Below are 17,314 nucleotides of genomic sequence, written 5' to 3'. Positions count from 1 at the left end.
CTATTGGGTTGAGATCTGGTGACTGTGGGGGCCAGTTTAGTACAGTGAACTCATTGTCATGTTCAAGAAACCAATTTGAAATGATTGGACCTTTGTGACATGGTGCATTATCCTGCTGGAAGTAGCCATCAGAGGATGGGTACATGGTGGTCATAAAGGGATGGACATGGTCAGAAACAATGCTCAGGTAGGCCGTGGCATTTAAACGATGCCCAATTGGCACTAAGGGGCCTAAAGTGTGCCAAGAAAACATCCCCGACACCATTACAGCACCACCACCAGCCTGCACAGTGGTAACAAGGCATGATGGATCCATGTTCTCATTCTGTTTACGCCAAATTCTGACTCTACCATCTGAATGTCTCAACAGAAATCGAGACTCATCAGACCAGGCAACATTTTTCCAGTCTTCAACTGTCCAATTTTGGTGAGCTTGTGCAAATTGTAGCCTCTTTTTCCTATTTGTAGTGGAGATGAGTGGTACCCGGTGGGGTCTTCTGCTGTTGTAGCCCATCCGCCTCAAGGTTGTACGTGTTGTGGCTTCACAAATGCTTTGCTGCATACCTCGGTTGTAACGAGTGGTTATTTCAGTCAAAGTTGCTCTTCTATCAGCTTGAATCAGTCGGCCCATTCTCCTCTGACCTCTAGCATCAACAAGGCATTTTCGCCCACAGGACTGCCGCATACTGGATGTTTTTCCCTTTTCACACCATTCTTTGTAAACCCTAGAAATGGTTGTGCGTGAAAATCCCAGTAACTGAGCAGATTGTGAAATACTCAGACCGGCCCGTCTGGCACCAACAACCATGCCACGCTCAAAATTGCTTAAATCACCTTTCTTTCCCATTCAGACATTCAGTTTGGAGTTCAGGAGATTGTCTTGACCAGGACCACACCCCTAAATGCATTGAAGCAACTGCCATGTGATTGGTTGGTTAGATAATTGCATTAATGAGAAATTGAACAGGTGTTCCTAATAATCCTTTAGGTGAGTGTACATAAACATAATAAAAACATTAAAGGATTTTGTGTGTTATTAGATCCAAGTCTTAACCACTTCCCTTAATCACTGTTCAGAATTAATGTTGCAAAACGAGGCAAACAGGATTGATGAATTCAGGGCGGGGGGTCTGGGGGTCCTGTTGAAAATCGGAAAATTGAAATGCGCGATTCTGAGTCATTTCGAAGTTATTTCTGAGTCATAGCTCAAAATCTCCATGAAATCCATGAAATCAGGCAGATTTGGATTCAGGCATAGCTTTGCTTCACAACCACATACAGCTGCGAAACATCACATGTCAACTGATATTACAGAGGCAAACTAGACGGGGCGCCGGATTCAATCAAAAGTTTGACCTCCCTGCTAATAGAAAACTACAACACTGTACTGTGTGCGGCTTCATTTTTAATATGATGCCACTTTCTTCTAATCATACATGTAACCGCTACTATGTATAGATCTGTAGTTCTCTATTAGCAGGTAGGTCAAACTTGTGATTGAATCCGCCCGAGGTTTCTGGTGCTTGTCAATCACAGATCTATTTCGGTGGAGCTGTTTCCACCACTTCTGTGTGAGTTTCTAGGTGAATACAAGCCTGCCAGCACCCCCTTTACCGCGCCAGTGCAGAAAGTTCCCAGAGGAAGTGCACGGTACCTTTTTCTGTGATGCAGGCTTTGGCCCCGGGCCCGGATACTCCCTCCCATCCTTTGATTTGGCTCCTTGTAGCGTGTTCTTCACAGGAGCACTTGCTGTGTTGCGGTCAAGGATGTAGCGCTGGGTATTGTCTTCCGCAGTAAGGCCATCCGAGCATGTGAGTGTTGTCCGCCTGCGCGTAACCGAATGGCGACCTGCCGCGGCGCGAGCGAGCAGCACAGCCGCGCTCAGAACGGGTTAGTGTGACGTCACACCCGTACTGCCGCGCCCTCCCCGTTGTGTTGGACGGAGAAATGCTTACCGAAAGCCGAAGTGACTGAAAATGTCTTTGGCATATATACGTACTCAGGAAATATTCAGCGTTGTATTAAAAAAAAATATATATATAAGCACTATTATTGAATGTTATCTACTTGCAGTTTAAGATTGAGTAGTCAGCGGTCACGGCTCCCAGTCTGCGCCTCCCTGTATCTGCTGTTTCTCCGCATACAATCCTGTATTATTACACTAATACTTATACCACTTCTACAACCAATACATTGATACAAGCCCATCCCTGCATCTTTTATCTCGGCGCTGATCTTATAAAACCTTCGCCAAGTCGGTACTGGAGAAACATCTAGATCTTTTGCATCTGCAGATACTACCTGACAATCTGGATACCTCAGGCTAGATTGTGAGATTGTATTGCAGTATTTTATAGCGGCTGGATCTCGGCTCGCATTTGTGACAAGTAGCATTAGTGTTTCTTAGAAACACATATGCATGCAGCTGTGCGGGCAGCTGTACCTAGCCTGTCTGACTCTATAGAACATATACGGGTAATTACATTATTATTTTTCTTTGAAACAGACCCAGAGAGTGTTGAGCATCATCGGAAAATAAAACAAACAAACAAGTGACAAGCCAAAAACATCTGAATGTTTTCATTTGCTCCCAACATTCAACATGTGTGAGATACATAGATACATGGATACATGGATACATGTTCTTGATCTTAATGTTCTTGTGATGTATTCTTTGCAGTGATGAGTTTTGGCATCCAGGAGAAAGTTAGTGTGAACATTTACATGTAGTGAAATGAAACCGTTAATGCAGTACACCACTGTGTGCTCAGATGAATGATTCATGCTTCGCTACAAGGTTAAGTCTAGAATCGAGTCTGCTGTGGAACGATGTACCTTGTGTTTGCTATTCAGTTCATGGTAGGAGAAAAGCTGACATCCTTTCTGAAATGACTGAACTAGCACTTGAAAGGAGAGCAAACGCTACTTGATCTGAATAGCAATGACAAAGATTCCCTCACTGGTGCCATGACCTCCTCTCTGCACAATAGGACACGCCAGAAAGAGACACTGACTGGAACTGCTCATTTCTCAGCACTGGTGTTCTGGCTAAAGCAGACCTTAGGGTTGAGAAAAGCACACGGTCTTTGTGACAAAATGACACCTGCAATGCTTTCGTAGGCAGAATGTTGTTTTTCAATAGTAGAGGCAGTCAAAAAACATCCTAGAAAAGCTTTTGGATGACAGTGTGTGTAAGGATTTGTAAAATCAGTTTGAAAAGCAGGATTACTAAACTGGACTTTAAAACATCAATTTAAACGTACAGTTCCACATGTCTAAACATGGATGGGAAAATAATTAGCCTATTTTATTATATTGTTTTAATTTCAGGTTCTGCCACTATAATGTATGAAATTATAGGAGTTACGTGTTCCCAATTATACTGAATGCTATTAAAAATCCAAAACAGGATGTACAAGCTGCTTAACGTATTGTGGACTTTGGGAGAAAAACATGATGTCTTGTCTAGGAATTGCTTTATCTTGTTTAAAGCTCCCAGGTTAATTGGTTCATGTATCGGATTGGTTTGTATATCTTGTATATATAAAATATATAAAAAATATGCTGCTCAATCACAGATTACATAAAATGGAGAGGGCAGTTTGTATTTTGCACATTTGAGGTTCTTTGGATTTGTTTCCTCTGCCAAAATCCTGCAAAACCTGCTGTTAATTTAATGTCTTGTTTTTTAGTGGAGAAACTCCTGCACATCTCACTGTTGTTGTCGTACCGTTACAGGCATTTCTGGACTTGCTTTGAAATGGAGAAAGTAATTATAATCTTTTCAGTGTCAGCAAGTTGCAATTCCTTCAATCACTGAGTAATGGCTGCCCCAAAATAAATACGTACATAAATATTCTTCACTGTAAAGGGCAAACTGGTAAAATGCTGTCCAAGGCCCCTTCTTTCAGCAACGTCAACTACAATAGCTCCTGATGATATGTCAGAAGTCTCACAATATGGCATGATTTAACAGTAACAAATCAATTTACTGTCAGGACAGAAATATGAATGTGTCAAGTTGAAAGCAAGGCTTTGTTTTCTATTGATAAGACTGCATAACTGAATCAAAATCACAACTTGCACTGTATGTTTGTCTGCCAAATGGTCAGAAAATTGTTCAGTCTCTTGAGAGTTATACCGAAGGTTACATTTCTTTTGTTTGTTTGTTTCCCGAAGGATTTCATGTAATAGTTAAAAACCAATGTGTGTGTCAAGGGCAAATTAATTCAGCTTCAGATGTGGTCTCTAAAAAGGACAGGTCCTGATGCATTTTAAGAATAGGCTAAAGCCCAAAAGAAGTAGTATACTGGGGCTGTTCATACCTACTGTATGTGCCAACTACAATTCAAAATCACGTTTATTACTGACATATATGGAAAAGCACAACCAATCATTTCTTCACTCAAGAGATCTATGCAAGGATATATCTTTATATATTTATATATGTGTGTGTGTTTTCTCTCAACTGTCATGTGTCTGGAGAACTGTGTTTGCACTGATTCATTATTACATTAATTTGTTGTTTTGTTATTTTACTAGAAGAAATTTGTCAAAACTTCCAGCAGATCATTCTCAAGCATATTTCTGAAAATACAACTTTGACTATTAAAGCCAGGATGGAGCATTATATATGAATGAGAGCGCTGTAATAAAATCATCTTTAATTCTCTGTATGTGGAAGATGTCATTTGATTGAGTTTGTATCACAAAAATAATTGAGTTTTTTGCAGTTTTACAAATTGATCTGAGAATGTATTGAAAAGGACACAATCTCACATTGTATCTAATTCTTACTCCAATTATTAATGTCTATTTTCTCCATTGTGGTTTCCTGTACTGTTGTGAATCAGCACACTGTACGTCTGATGAAAGTTAAGGATTCAATATTGTTAGGGGGTTAGATATCTTCATTAAGGACAATGTTTCTTGTTTTTCAGATATAGGGAAGATTAGCAGGAACTGCACTGAATACGGCTGGTCAGAGCCTTTCCCACATTACTACGACATCTGTTTTGATTTTAATGACAATGCAACTAAACCTGTAAGTATTATCAGCTTTCTTTTAGCATACGACATTGCTTAATGTGTCCTATCATTTACTGTTAAACTTGCATTACTGTGCTATAATAGATAGTCACATGGTTAGCACTATATACAAAGACAATGTATCAGTCTTCAATATGTTTTTTTCTTCTTTGGAATTATAGGAAACTACAAGTATGATAGACAACCAATATTATGTATTTCCAGTAGTATGAAACATTTGACCTTTGACATTATTAAACTGATAAAAGATGATACAATTGCGATGTGTGTGGGGTGGACACAGCGTCGAGGCTCGCTGGCGGGGGGGTCTGTGGAAATGGCAGTGCCAATCACCTGCCACGTCTTAATAATGGTCTTGACCATGCTCAAACGGATATTCAAGGCCTTTGCTATTTATACCATCCCCTGATCTGTGCTTTTCTATTACTACTTTATCCCGGTGACCTTTTGAAAGCTCCTTGTGTCTCATGGTTGAGTCTTTACTTTGAAATGCACGACCCAGCAGAGGGACCCTACAGCAGCTGCTGGATTTATCCTGAAGTCAATCACTACCATGCAACCTAACTTGCTGTGTGATTTTGAAGGCAAAAAATTTAACTTGAGCTCATTTAGGATACGTATTATGGGGAGGTTGACACTTATCCAACCAAACTATTTCAGTTTTTAGTTTTAATACATTTTGTACAACTTCCTTGAATATTGTTTTAACTTGGAAGTTGTGGGGTAGGATGTGTAGATCCATTAATAAAATCTCTGTATATATATATATTATAGTAGCACAATATCCTTCCTTTCACTGCTACTTAGATCACTATGGTGCAAGATGTAGTTATAACGTGTGCGTGTCCTTGTATTCAAATGTAGATTTTTGTTGAATGCCACAAGATGTTAGCCTAGGCTAGCTTCAGGAGGCTACTCACAAATCCTTTGCAGAATCATGAAAACGTTGAATAACCAATCTTCAATCTTCCGCATTCATGTAGTCTAATATAGCATCCAATATGCTATTCTAAATGAATTATTAAACTGACTACATTGAAACAATTAAACGAACGAACGGTCAAGAAACTTTTTCTTCCAGCACTACATGTGCTCTTCCTTTTCTGTCAAACTCTTTTCCTACAGTTCAAAGGTCAAACAATATTACGTACACAAATGAGGAAAAATAAGAAATAATTACAAAATGAACACAGACATATTCTCAATGAATTTGGATCTCTAGAACCAGCATTACATTTTTCAGCAATTTGAGCTACAGTAGCTCGTCTGTTGGATCGGACCACACGGGCCAGCCTTCGCTCCCCACGTGCATCAATGAGCCTTGGCCGCCCATGACCCTGTCGCCGGTTCACCGCTTTTCCTTCCTTGGACCACTTTTGATAGGTACTGATCACAGCAGACCGGGAACACCCCACAAGAGCTGCAGTTCTGGAGATGCTCTGACCCAGTCGTCTAGCCATCACAATTTGGCCCTTGTCAAAGTTGCTCAGATCCTTATGCTGCCCATTTTTCCTGCTTCTAACACATCAACTTTGAGGACAAAATGTTAACTTGCTGCCTAATATATTCCACCCACTGACAGGTGCCACAATAACGAGATTATCAGTGTTATTCACTTCACCTGTCAGGGGTCATAATGTTATGGCTGATCGGTGTATATACACACCTTGTAAATTACAGATTTTACCAGGTTTACCTAATAAGCAGAATAGGTTAGGCAAATGGACAACAAAGACATCGCACAATGACCTTCCAATAGTACTTAAAGAAATTAGGGAAATTATTTTTAGGCCGTTAACTCAAATATTCCAAGGGATGTGCCAAATGACTGGAAGACAGCAAATGTCATAAATATCCACAAGAAAGGGGACAAAACTAAGCCAGGAAATTACAGACTCACCTGCATCACTCGTAAAATGTTGGAAAAAATGATTAGACAGAATCTTAATGGGTTTCTTAATGAAAACCATGTTCTTGGAGATAGTCAAAGTGGTTTTAGACAAGGCAGATCATGTCTTACTAATTTATTAGAATTTTTTGAACATGTAACTGCAGCTGTAGATCATGTGAAAGCATATGATATGATATACTTAGATTTTCAGAAAGCTTTTGATAAGGTTCCACACCAAAGACTGATCCTTAAATTGGAAGCTGTAGGCATTCAGGGTGGACAAGTGCAAGGTATTACACGCAGGTAACAACAATGTCCACTATAATTACACTATGGGAGGAATAGAACTAGATGAAGTAACGCATGAGAAAGACCTAGGAGTCTATGTGGACTCCTCACTTTCTCCATCCAAACAATGTGGGGAAGCAATAAAAAAGGCAAACAGAATGTTAGGGTATATTGTCCAAAGTGTAGAATTGAGAACAAGGGAAGTAATGTTCAGACTGTACAATGCACTAGTTAGAGCTCATTTGGATACTGTGGACAGTTCTGGGCTCCACACTTCAAGAAAGATATCGCTGCTCTAGAGGCAGTTCAGAGGAGAGCAACCAGACTTATTCCAGGTCTGAAGGGAATGTCCTACTGAGAGACTGAGGAGCTGAACATTTCACCCTGGAACAGAGGAGACTACATGGGGACTTGATTCAAGTCTTCAAAATCATAAAAGGCATTGACCACATCAAACCAGAGGAGCTTTTCCAGATCAGCAGGGACACATGCACCCAGGGACACAAATGGAAATTGGGCTTCAAGGCATTCAAGACAGAAAACAGGAGACACTTCTTCACACAGAGAGTTGTCACAATCTGGAACAAACTCCCCAGCGATGTGGTAGAAGCTGAAAGTTTGGCAACATTTAAAAATAGACTGGATAGGATCCTTGGATCACTCAGCTATTAATGGACACCAAACGAGTATGATGGGTCAAATGGCCTCCTCTCGTTTGTAAACTTTCTTATGTACTTATGATCTTATGATCTTTGCCTCGTCCTTCGTGTCTTTCATCTGGTTGTGTCTTTGTGTGATTTGCCTCTCTGACAATGACAAGCCGATGACCTGCCTCATTATAATTAATTACTGGGCAAACTGCAAAGCTCATGTTTTTGTAACTATGGTTTATATATTGTTTGTTGTCTTGCTTTTGGTTTGTTTTAAGCACAAAAACGTTCCAGAAAATCTATCTGTCCTGTTTCTATTTGCAGGGACGCCTACAGTCTGTGTTACGATATGGTCCGTGCTCCGACTTCACTTCGATGACTCTGGGTAAGAAGAGTTTACCAACAACAAGCACATTTCAATATGTAGGTTGAAACACAATCATTAATTGAAACAGAAACAGAGGAATAAAACTGGGTGAGGAACAGCCAAACTCAGCTAACAAGGTGAGGTTGCTGAAGACAGTTTACTGTCAAAAGTCATACACCATGGCAAGACTGAGCACAGCAACAAGACACAAGGTAGTTCTACTGCATCAGCAAGGTCTCTCCCAGGCAGACATTTCAAGGCAGACAGGAGTTTCCAGATGTGCTGTCCAAGCTCTTTTGAAGAAGCACAAAGAAACGGGTAACGTTGAGGACCGTAGACGCAGTGGTCGGCCAAGGAAACTTACTGCAGCAGATGAAAGACACATCATGCTTACTTCCCTTCGCAATCAGAAGATGTCCAGCAGTGCCATCAGCTCAGAATTGGCAGAAAACAGTGGGACCCTGGTACACCCATCTACTGTCCGGAGAAGTCTGGTCAGAAGTGTCCTTCATGGAAGACTTGCGGACAAAAAGCCATACCTCCGACGTGGCAACAAGGCCAAGCGACTCAACTATGCACGAAAACACAGGAGCTGGGGTGCAGAAAAATGGCAGCAGGTACTCTGGACTGATGAGTCAAAATTTGAAATATCTAGCTGTAGTAAAAGGCAGTTTGTTTGCCGAAGGGCTGGAGAGCGGTACACGAATGAGTGTCTGCAGGCAACAGTGAAGCATGGTGGAGGTTCCTTGCAAGTTTGGGGCTGCATTTCTGCAAATGGAGTTGGGGATTTGGTCAGAATGAATGGTCTCCTCAATGCTGAGAAGTACAGGCAGATACTTATCCATCATGCAATACCATCAGGGAGGCATCTGATTGGCCCCAAATTTATTCTGCAGCATGACAATGACCCCACACATACAGCGACAGTCATTAAGAACTATCTTCAGCGTAAAGAAGAACAAGGAGTCCTGGAAGTGATGGTATGGCCCCCACAGAGCCCTGATCTCAACATCATCGAGTCTGTCTGGGATTACATGAAGAGAGAGAAGCAATTGAGGCTGCCTAAATCCACAGAAGAACTGTGGTTAGTTCTCCAAGATGTTTGGGCCAACCTACCTGCCGAGTTCCTTCAAAAACTGTGTGCAAGTGTACCTAGAAGAATTGATGCTGTTTTGAAGGCAAAGGGTGGTCACACCAAATATTGATTTGATGTAGATTTTTCTTCTGTTCACTCACTTTGCATTTTGTTAATTAATAAATATAATCTATTAACATGTCTATTTTTGAAAGCATTATTTTTCACACCTGCCTAAAACTTTTGCACAGTACTGTATATACAGCTCTGGAAAACAAATAAGAGACCACTGCAATTTTTCTTAAGTCAGCATCTCTACATGTTTGGCAGCCATTCCATTCCATTCATATTTTTATTTGGAATTTGGGAGAAATGTTGTCAGTAGTTTAAAGAATAAAACAAAATGTTCATTTTACCCAAACAAATACCTATAAAAGTAAAACCAGAGAAACTGATAATTTTGCAGTGGTCTCTTAATTTTTTCCAGAGCTGTACATATATATATTAGGATGTGTTCCAAGCTCCTGGTTGTTTTTATCTTCTTGCTTAATATGTAAGAAGACTATTATTGGATAAACAGAATAGCTTTTGATATACTTATTGATAAGCTAATGAAAGTGTTCAATTATGAAATTATATTGAGAGTTTGCACATTTGGAAAAGAGTTCAGATCAATGAAGTGCTGTCCAGAAATGTGTCTCTGATTTGAGATAACACAACTGGCAGCAAAATAATAAAAGTTTATTATTTATTCTTTAGTAGACTCCCTTATCCAGGCGACTCTCAGTTTACATTATAAACATTTCAAAGTGCAGTAATACTGTCAGTACAGAATGACCCAACAAATGCAGATACAGAATAAATCTTAGGTTAAATAGTCTTAGATTGAAGTAACTGGAATGTACAGACGGGTGACAAATTAAAGGATAAACCAACATAAAGTGTCTCAGTAAGGTGTTGGGCACCACGAGCCACCAGAACAGCTTCAATGCTCTTGACACAGATTGTATGAGTCTCTGACTCTACTGGAGGGATGAACACCATTCTTCCAAAAGATATTCCCTCATTTGGGGTTTTGATGATGGTGGTGGAGAGCGCTGTCTGACACGTCGGTCCACAATCTCCCATAGGTGTTCAATTGTGTTGAGATCTGGTGACTGTGAAGGCCATAAGCATATGATTCACATCATTTTCATACTCATCACACCATTCAGTGAGTCCTCGTGCCCTGTGGATGGGGCATTGTCATCCTGGAAGAGACCACTCCCATCAGGATAGAAATGTGTTACCATAGGTTAAAGGTGATCACTCAGAATAACTGTGTAATGATTTGCAGTGACCCTTCCCTCTAAGGGGACAAGTGGATCCAAACCATGCCAGGAAAATGCCCCCCACAGCATAACAGAGCCTCCGGACCCCCTCACTGTAGGGGTCCAGCAGTCAGGCCTGTCCTGTTCTCTTGGTGTCCTACACATGCACTCGCCCACTTGTCCAGAACACGAGCCAGTTGAGAGTCTGTGTGACTGAAGCTCCTGCCATTCATGCCATAATAATGACCCCTCTTGCCATCTTGATCCAAAATCGAGGTCAACTGGGCCTGCTCAGCATTTTTACACATGCCTCAGAGCATGATAGGATGTTAATTGCTTAATTGTATCATGCAGTACACCTGTTTGGAGGCATCTGCATTTGTTATGCTACTCCACTCATTACGCAGGTTTTTCCTTTAATTTGTCACCCATCTGTATGTCCACAGTCATTCAAGTGTTCAAACTTATATTTGCGTCTAATATGTACATATGTACATACAGTGAGGGAAAAAAGTATTTGATCCCCTGCTGATTTTGTACGTTTGCCACTGACAAATAAATGATCAGTCTATAATTTTAATGGTAGGTGTATTTTAACAGTGAGAGACAGAATAACAACAAAAAAATCCAGAAAAACACATTTCAAAAAAGTTATAAATTGATTTGCATGTTAATGAGGGAAATAAGTATTTGACCCCTTCGACTTAGTACTTGGCGGCAAAACCCTTGTTGGCAATCACAGAGGTCAGACGTTTCTTGCAGTTGGACACCAGGTTTGCACACATCTCAGGAGAGATTTTGTCCCACTCCTCTTTGCAGATCCTCTCCAAGTCATTAAGGTTTCGAGGCTGACGTTTGGGAACTCAAACCTTCAGCTCCCTCCACAGATTTTCTATGGGATTAAGGTCTGGAGACTGGCTAGGCCACTCCAGGACCTTAATGTGCTTCTTCTTGAGCCACTCCTTTGTTGCCTTGGCTGTGTGTTTTGGGTCATTGTCATGCTGGAATACCCATCCACGACCCATTTTCAATGCCCTGGCTGAAGGAAGGAGGTTCTCACCCAAGATTTGACGGTACATGGCCCCGTCCATCATCCCTTTGATGCGGTGCAGTTGTCCTGTCCCTTTAGCAGAAAAACACCCCCAAAGCATAATGTTTCCACCTCCATGTTTGACGGTGGGGATGGTGTTCTTGGGGTCATAGGCAGCATTCCTCCTCCTCCAAACACGGCGAGTTGAATTGATGCCAAAGAGCTTGATTTTGGTCACATCTGACCACAACACTTTCACCCAGTTGTCCTCTGAATCATTCAGATGTTCATTGGCAAACTTCAGACGGGCCTGTACATGTGCTTTCTTGAGCAGGGGGACCTTGCGGGCGCTGCAGGATTTCAGTCCTACATTGCGTAGTGTGTTACCAATTGTTTTCTTGGTGACTATGGTCCCAGCTGCCTTGAGATCATTAACAAGATCCTCCCGTGTAGTTCTGGGCTGATTCACCGTTCTCATGATCATTGAAACTCCACGAGGTGAGATCTTGCATGAAGCCCCAGACCGAGGGAGACTGACAGTTATTTTGTGTTTCTTCCATTTGCGAATAATCGCACCAGCTGTTGTCACCTTCTCACCAAGCTGCTTGGCGATGGTCTTGTAGCCCATTCCAGCCTTGTGTAGGTCTACAATCTTGTCCCTGACATCCTTGGACAGCTCTTTGATCTTGACCATGGTGGAGAGTTTGGAATCTGATTGATTGATTGCTTCTGTGGACAGGTGTCTTTTATACAGGTAACGAGCTGAGATTAGGACCACTCCCTTTAAGAGAGTGCTCCTAATCTCAGTTCGTTACCTGTATAAAAGACACCTGGGAACCAGAAATCTTGCTGATTGATCAAATACTTATTTCCCTCATTAACATGCAAATCAATTTATAACTTTTTTGAAATGCGCTTTTCTGGATTTTTTTGTTGTTATTCTGTCTCTCACTGTTAAAATACACCTACCATTAAAATTATAGACTGATCATTTCTTTGTCAGTGGGCTAACGTACAAAATCAGCAGGGGATCAAATACTTTTTTCCCTCACTGTATGTGTGTGTGTATGTGTGCGTGGGCACATCAGAGACATTTAAAAACCTTTTCTCTGCAAGAGACCGTGATTCAGAATAAAAGGGAGTTTGTTAATGGTGCTGAAAGTGTGTTTTCTTAATAAGGGGCCATGCTTGGTTCTGAATTATATTGTATACAAAAAATTATATTTAAATGAATCAAAATTCAGTTTGTAATATAATAAAGTCCAAAGGGTAAAACTATTGTCAAAAGTGTGGAATTGAGAACAAGAGCAGTAATGTTCAGACTGTACAATGCGCTAGTTAGAGCTCATCTGGATACTGTGGACAGTTCTGGGCTCCACACTTCAAGAAAGATATCGCTGCTCTAGAGGCAGTTCAGAGGAGAGCAACCAGACTTATTCCAGGTCTGAAGGGAATGTCCTACTGAGAGACTGAGGAACTGAACATTTTCACCCTGGAACAGAGGAGACTACATGGGGACTTGATTCAAGTCTTCAAAATCATGAAAGACATCGACCACCTCAAACCAGAGGAGCTTTTCCAGATCAGCAGGGACACACACACCCGGGGACACAAATGGAAATTGGGCTTCAAGGCATCTGGAGCCGAAATTGGTTATTTGTGTGAATTTACTCCCATCTAGTGGCAAAGAGTTGTTTTGTGGTTGTTTTTTTGTGATGTAAACTTCTTGAAGTTTGCATTACAGGGACAAATTGCTACACAATTTGTTACTAAGGAAACAGGTGCTTGTAAAGCCTGCAAAACATTCAGCAGGAGACAAAACAAAAAATATTTAAGCCCCTGGGGCAGAGCAGACAGATATTCCCAATGACACTGCAAAGCACATATCTGACAAACACATACACACACACACACACACACACACATACACCGATCAGCCATAACATTATAACCACTGACAGGTGAAGTGACTAACACTGATAATCTTGTTATCGTGGCATCTGTCAGTGGGTGGGATATATTAGGCAGCAAGTGAACATTTTGTCCTCAAAGTTGATGTGTGAGAAGCAGGAAAAATGGGCAGCGTAAGGATCTGAGCGACTTTGACAAGGGCCGAATTGTGATGGCTAGACGACTGGGTCAGAGCATCTCCAAAACTGCAGCTCTTGTGGGTTGTTCCCGGTCTGCAGTGGTCAGTACCTATCAAAAGTGGTCTAAGGAAGGAAAAGCGGTGAACCGGCGACAGGGTCATGGGCGGCCAAGGCTCACTGATGCACGTGGGGAGCGAAGGCTGGCCCGTGTGGTCCGATCCAACAGACGAGCTACTGTAGCTCAAATTGCTGAAAAAGTGAATGCTGGTTCTGATAGAAAGGTGTCAGAACACCGCAGACCAGTCAGGGTGCCCATGCTGACCCCTGTCCACTGCCGAAAGCGCCTACAATGGACACGTGAGCATCAGAACTGGACCACGGAGCAATGGAAGAAGGTGGCCTGGTCTGATGAATCATGAGTTCAAAGTGTTGAATTGGCCTCCAAATTCCCCAGATCTCAATAATCGAGCATCTGTGGGATGTGCTGTCCAAACAAGTCCGATCCATGGAAGCCCCACCTCGCAACTTACAGGACTTAAAGCATCTACTGCTAACGTCTTGGTGCCAGATACCACAGCACACCTTCAGAGGTCTAGTGGAGTCCATGCCTCGATGTGTCAGGGCTGTTTTCGTGGCAAAAGGGGGACCTACACAATATTAGGCAGGTGGTCATAATGTTATGGCTGATCAGTGTATAGATAGAGAGAGGTAAAGGGAGAGAGATATATAGAGAGGGAGGGATGGGGGAGAGAGAATTCCCTCACAATGTAGGTTTTTGTTTAGCTCTGTATGGACTGGAGAATGACAGAATTAAAGTGTTATCCAGGAATATAGTACAAATAAAAGGAAAACTTCACATTTTAGCATGACATTTATTGTCATGATCTGACATGAATATAATTAGAAGGCACTAGTTCCCCAGTTCCCCACATTATTTTATCCCAATCATTTATTCAGTTGTTTTTTAGTGTAGATATGTTTTACTCTGATGCTATTAGTTGTTGTTGTAATAGTGATGACAATAATGTACAGTAGTGCGCCCTGCCTTGCCCTGTGTATGCCGGGTCTGGCTCCAGATCACAGCGACCCTATATTGGATATGATGCAGTTATTGAAAATGGATGGATACAACAAAAACACATCCCCTCCATCTCTCTTTCTCTCTCCCTCTTCCCTTCCCTTTCCCCTTCTCCTCCTCCCCCCTCTCCATATATGGCTAAAAATGTTACAGAAACTGCAGGCATATGGAAAGATGTCTGTTTGGAATAACAATGGATGTTAGAACAAACCAAGATATGTGACATCATTGAAAGAGTGAACATGTTGAAATGGCAATGGGCCATTACACTGCAAGGAGAAGCTCCACACTGGATCCCGAGAGATGAGCAAGAGGAAACATCTGGGGGAGCCTTCATCCAGCAGTGGATCGATGATGAGGATGATATATAAACATTAATGTATTGCTTTTTTGTTGTATTGCTGTATTTTTCCAAGACGTATTGCTCTTTTGTCAATACACCCAGAGGGCAGAATGAACGGACGGTTGCCCGGTGAAAAGGACACGCAAACACCGAAGGTTAATGCTCTCATTATGAAAACCATCACATTGCCCGTTGCACTTTCAGGCTCTGATAGATCTGCAGTTTACACAGGTCTCCACTTCAGACTCACGGCCTGAATGAAGATGGGGCGGTGAATTGAGGAGCTGCTTCGTCAAGCCTAAAATCGACAACTGTGCCCTTTCAGTTAAATTATTTTTTCCCCCATGACTTTTGCCATAGTGCTACACAAGATATTTATCATTTTCATATGAAATCTGAGTTTCTATGTAAAGTTGATATGGATTTCACATGTATTTATGCATGTATAAATCACATCGATGTGTAACCCAGATACAATTCTTACATACAGGAAGCTATTAAGTTTTAATTAGGGAGTAACCGGAAATTCCACCTTGATTGACACTCACACTCACTGACAAGACGAGAGCGTCGATTTTGAAAAAGGTGCAAGTCCTAGACTTTAAATTGCTTAAAATGTAGTAAGTACAAGCTGTATTTAATCCTGAAGAAATCTTCAAACCGAAGAGACAAACAGATTCCTTTAAATTACTTTTTTTTTTTTTATGAGCGAATGTAAAATGGTGTATTTCTTGCTAAAAATGCAGGAATGTTGAGTATTGAAAGTATTAAAGCAAAACTGGTCACAGTATTTAAAGTTATGAGTATTTGTTTTAATTCTATGATAAATAAGAAAACTATTTTTTAAATGTTGATATTTGCAGGATTGCATATTTGTGTTTATGAAAAAAATGGGAAAAAAACGAAAGGATTTTTAGATTGTCTTTAAAGCAGATGATCTTAAGCAGGTTAATTTTGTAAATGGGGAAAAAAGAAAGTATCTTAACTGCAGTGCATATGGAAAGGAAAAACGCATGGGTTTTAAAAATAAGGTTGTTTTAAACATAGCATTGGAAATTTAGTTGTTGAAGTAGTACGCGTTGTGTGTGTGAGAGTTGATTTCCACGCTGGTTGAGATGCAGTGTTGTTTTATTGAATTTGGACACTGTTACAATGCTGCTCAGTTTTGTGACTTGGGTCGGGTTTGTTTGACCGATTTATTGGACGAGATTCACGTCGCTCTTCCTTCTGGATTGTCCCTTTCGGATTGCAAAGACTTTAACAACGTCCTCTGATCTCTCCAAGTGGTAGCAGTACTGAACTACACTACACACAGCCACAAGGACATTGCTTAACTGGGACTTTTTATTTACCAGTACTGGGAATATGGTACCATGATAAAACATTGTATTGTAATAAATGTGCTGCTGTTTCAGACAAAACTGTATTGATGCTCATTTTGTTTTCATTTTTATTCTGACCTCTCGTAGGACCTAGGAAGAGAAGTGACCAGAGGTGGGTTACATATGCAAATGAGGGTTGTTTTTTTTCCTTTTCCCTTTATGTATATTTTACATTTTAGAAGTAACACTATTCCACACACAGTATATTTACACATTACATTGTTGAGAAAAACATGGTACATTAGTACTTGTTTGTCAGTATCGTAAACATTGTGTATTATAGCTTTTAAATATCATACACATATATTGTCTCCTTTATCTGGACAGCCATTCATGACATTGATACAATGATAAGGTTGGACAGAGAGATAAGGTTAGTCTGCTTTGTGATTCAGAAGAACAGACGGCTGTGGATTGTGTGTTAAATTGGTGGCCTATATACACAGTGTGAGGTCAAGACACTTCCTTTTGCCTTTATCAATAAAGCTTGGAATTACAATTAGCTTTAAAACATTTTGTAGGTGTTACACACACACAAACACACAACATGAATGGCAACCGTTTTCTCCTCTACTTTTAAATCAACAAATAGCTACATTGAGATTGGGGGGGGGTTACTATCATTATTGTTTTTTTTTTTTTTCGTTTTTTTTTTTTACTTTTAATGAATGTATTTTCATCCAAAGCACTTGAGTGACATTGCACAGCAGATCGCTACTGTGTGATTTAAGAGATTAAAAAGAAATCTGCACAGAGCTGCT

General features: G+C 40.9%; 1 long non-coding RNA gene across 2 annotated transcripts in view; it reads left to right on the top strand.

Annotated features, from left to right (window-relative positions):
- LOC136763292 (uncharacterized) overlaps nucleotides 1–16,529 on the top strand; it is a 45,323-nt gene extending 28,794 nt beyond the window's left edge. Inside the window, exons 4-5 of one of the 2 annotated variants that reach the window (XR_010820972.1) lie at nucleotides 4,941–5,044; nucleotides 14,982–16,529. This is a non-coding gene — a long non-coding RNA (uncharacterized LOC136763292). Of the gene's footprint in view, nucleotides 1–4,940; nucleotides 5,045–8,202; nucleotides 9,427–14,981 lie in introns of those variants that run through there. The other variant, XR_010820971.1, reaches the window with a different exon arrangement.
- Nucleotides 16,530–17,314: the final 785 nt, after the last annotated feature.

The sequence above is a fragment of the Amia ocellicauda genome, chromosome 2, assembly GCF_036373705.1.
Source record: "Amia ocellicauda isolate fAmiCal2 chromosome 2, fAmiCal2.hap1, whole genome shotgun sequence".
Taxonomy (NCBI): Eukaryota; Metazoa; Chordata; class Actinopteri; order Amiiformes; family Amiidae; genus Amia; species Amia ocellicauda.
Note: the sequence above shows the minus strand (reverse complement) of the source record. Positions and strands in the feature narration are given on the sequence as shown.